The sequence below is a fragment of the Penaeus japonicus genome, unplaced genomic scaffold, assembly GCF_977035675.1.
Source record: "Penaeus japonicus unplaced genomic scaffold, GWHDUDI00000001_assembly GWHDUDI00000029, whole genome shotgun sequence".
Taxonomy (NCBI): domain Eukaryota; kingdom Metazoa; phylum Arthropoda; class Malacostraca; order Decapoda; family Penaeidae; genus Penaeus; species Penaeus japonicus.
Window position 1 is genome coordinate 25,615,211 of NW_028234431.1, and position 3,743 is coordinate 25,618,953.

Genomic DNA, 3,743 nt, shown 5'->3' on the forward strand with positions numbered 1-3,743 from the left:
AGTTTATATGAAGCCTAACCTATGGAACAAAGCGATGCTATGTACGGGGATTCCTATTTGCGAGAGAAGTCAAAGCAGACTTTACCACCCGATTAATACGTTCCACCAATCCATTTGCTTGTGGATGGTAACAGATTGTATAGTGGTTAGTGGCATACAACATATTTGTCAATTCTCGGAACAAATGACATGTACATTGGATACCATTGTCTGTCTGTATGACCCTTGGTGACCCAAAGAGGTTTACCCATTTTTCAAAGAAGGTATGATGAACAGCTGGGGCAGTTGCCTTACGGAGAGGAACTAGCTGGAGAAATCTGGAATGCTGGTCCAGTATGGCCAGACAATATCTTATGGGAATAGATGGTCCAAAGTCCATGAGATCCATAGAGACTCTTTCCAAAGGAAATTCTGCCATGGGTCCTTTAACCATCACCAACTTCTGAGGGCTACCTCTAGTTTCTTGACATACAGGACAATCTTCTACAAAGTCCTGCACATCCTTCAGCATTTTTGGCCAATAGTACCTTTTCAAAGGTCCTCTGGACACCTGGATAACATGCTAAGGGAGGTAGGTGTGAAGCTTTCAATGCAGAAATTTTAAGGCTTGATGGGACAACAACTGGTAACAGATGGAGCATGTGGTCTTTGATTTCGAACTCTGCTAGAGAGAGGGTTAACTTCTTAGATAATATAATAAGTCTGTGAACTGAGGATCCTTACCCTGTTCTCTTACAAGACCATCTGGTCATCATCATATCGTATCACACCAGAATTCTATCCATATTTTGACCCTGCCGGTCATGTGTCGGCTATCACCAGCCTGGCCACCTGGCGAGATAGCATATCAGTACGTGGTTGGTTGGGCCCTCCTTATACCTTATCGAGAAATCATAAATAGACAGGTCATGTGCATATCATCTTATAAGTAAACCCAGGAACCAGAGACCTATGGGCTGTGTAAACCAGAAATCTATCATACAAATATGGGTCAAAGACTCTTACGCCTTGTACAACTGCGAGATGGTCGGATATCAGGTCTCAAAGGTTCTTAAGGGGGAAAGCCATTTTTGGGGACCTTAATTTACATTTTCATCACCTGTGCACAGAAAAATTCTTATTCACTGAGAAGTATTCATAGTAGAAGAATATCCTTTGAGTGAGAGTTGAAAGGCACCCAAAGAAACTATTTTCACCATTAGAATTTTCAATATCGCAAATATTAAGAACACGAACACGAAAAAAATCATGAATTTCAAAATTTCAAAAGGTGAATTTTGAAGATATGTCTTTGCTGAGTATTATGATGAAAAAAAAAATCGCCCCATTAGGAGTCAAAATATATAATGGAATACACCAAAATTTCATTTTGAGAAAAACGCACTTTTATGTTTAGGTGACAATGTACGCTACAAAGATGTTTTCTAGCGCAACAGAAATATGTTTCCTTACTTGCCTGACTCTTCTGATGATGTTCAAGAGTTCTGATTTCAAAGGAAGTTCTTTCAGGGTCATCTCAGGTAACTATACGGGGAAAATGTGCCCACTCTTGATTGAAATACATTTTGGCACCTGGTCCCCTTTTGTCTTTTACAATACGTATAGGTGTGCATATATGTATTATAAAAGACAAAATATTAGTCCCTCAGAGGGGAGGGTGTTATTGGGCGCTACCCAACTCTATGTTACCAGGTTAGGCCTATGGAGGCCTAGCTGTCAAAGCCACCTGGCTGATAGTCTGCAGACAGTGGGCCTTTTCTGGTATTTATCTTCTTAGCTGGCTGCTGTGGAGAAATTTTGGATTCATCTATTTTCTTTCTTGTTGTTGCTGTCTGTGTGGTTGAAGGAAAACCTACTGTGGCAATAAATCTGTTCTTGTATCCGATGTTGTGCTCCAGTTCTGTGAGCTAAGCCATAAATCGCACCCTTTTTAGGCCATCAAACTTTGCTTTGTTTACGTGGATCCACAGCTTGGAGTGAAGGCTTTCATTTCTATTTTGTGTATATCCTTCCAAGCAGCGCTCAAGCAGGGCTGGGGTTGATAAGTCGAAGAAGACTTGCCTCACACAATCTTCATACTTCTTTTCCAGCCTCAGGTAGTTCTTCATAATGTTGTGTGAGGGCATTGGTTCATTGCTGACCACTGCTTGCTTGAATATGCACCACGATGAGTGCATATAGCATGCCAGAATCCAGACATGACTTTGGAGTTGGTGCTTGCCACTGACAGCACTTCTCTTGTTCACTTTTCCTGTCTTGGTGAATGTTTCTTCTTTCAGCTCTTCTTTCAGTTTCCAAAAGCGTGTCCCCATCCTTTTCTTCACATGGTTCACACACTTTTCTTTTACAACTTTTACATTGTAGAGGCCTTCTCCATCATTCATTTTGGTGACAGATAAGTAAGCACTAGAATCACCATCACTTAGGAATATCCTGTAGCAGAAGCCAATGTCCTTGGAACGTGATGATATGATAATAATATAATGATAATAATACAATGATAAGAATAATATGATAATATGCGATGGCATGAGGTGCTTAATCAGCATTGCCCTGCATCAAACAGGCCCCAACTGCAATACCCGAAGCATCTGTATGGAGCTCAAATTCCCTATTAAAGTCTGGTTCAGGGCTGTTGGAATATCCGTATTTTGTTTACCGAGTGCGTTCATTGGCTAGAGTTCTCGTATTGTGATTGGCTGCAAGGCCATGACGTCACTTATAAGAGAAAATAGAAAATGTTCTGTGAGGGGTAACTAAGCTTTTTTTCTGTTTGGTATTAAAAAAAAAAAAAAAAAAAAAAAAAAAAAAAAAAAAAACAATACAATAATTTTATTTTATAAATAAGCAAGTAAAAAATATATTACAAAAACAGCACACAATATGGCTATGACACATTTATCATATCTTTTGTAGGGCGAATATTTTCAATTCCACCCTGGCTTCTCACATATTCGGAAACAAATAGTAATGCTTTAAGCGATGGCAATTGAAGGGAGTTTCTGATTTTGGTTTTAATGAGGTTTAACCGTGAAAACAACCTTTCTGCATCCGCATTGGATGTCAGTAATGCAAGAACTTGGAGAGCGAAATCAGACAAAGTTTTGAATCTTAAATTTGATTGTTGGTCAACTTCCTGACCGATTTTCTTATAAAATTCGAGAATGTCACACTGTTTCATGCTTTCATCAATATTACGCCACGGTAGCTGTCTCCATTCTTCAGTTAGCATTTCTTTGTCTACTGAAATCCGTGGCAATTTCTCAACAAGGTTACTTAATGTAGGCACGGATACTCGTAAAGTGTGATCTAGAGCGCTTTTAGGGTTTAATAATACTACGGTTTCCCATAGCTCGTCCTTTAATGGAAATCTTTTTTTGATTTCTTTGCACAGTGTAACCAAAAACGATCTACACTTTAACCTTACGTCATTTAGCATGTCTTTCCTTTCCTTCATCCCTTCCCTCTGAAAAAGTTCATGTACGGATGACCCTAAATACATTTGATGAATTGGCAGGTAGTTCCGTTCATCCTTTGAGTCAATTTGCTCAAGTGACATTCCTAAGACTACCTCTGGTCTACAAAACATGACTAATACATCTGTATACAAGTTACGTATAGTCTCATACAACAGATGAATTGTGGGCGTCCGTCTCTGAAATAAAAGGTTTATTTTATTGCATTTTGGCAATATATAGTCTAAAAATTTGAAATATATCAATACAGAGGGGTCGTCTAGTGTC

General features: G+C 39.1%; 1 pseudogene; it reads right to left on the minus strand.

The window, feature by feature from the left end:
- Positions 1–1,709: 1,709 nt before the first annotated feature.
- On the minus strand, positions 1,710–2,531 carry LOC147468425 (uncharacterized; annotated as a pseudogene).
- Positions 2,532–3,743: the final 1,212 nt, after the last annotated feature.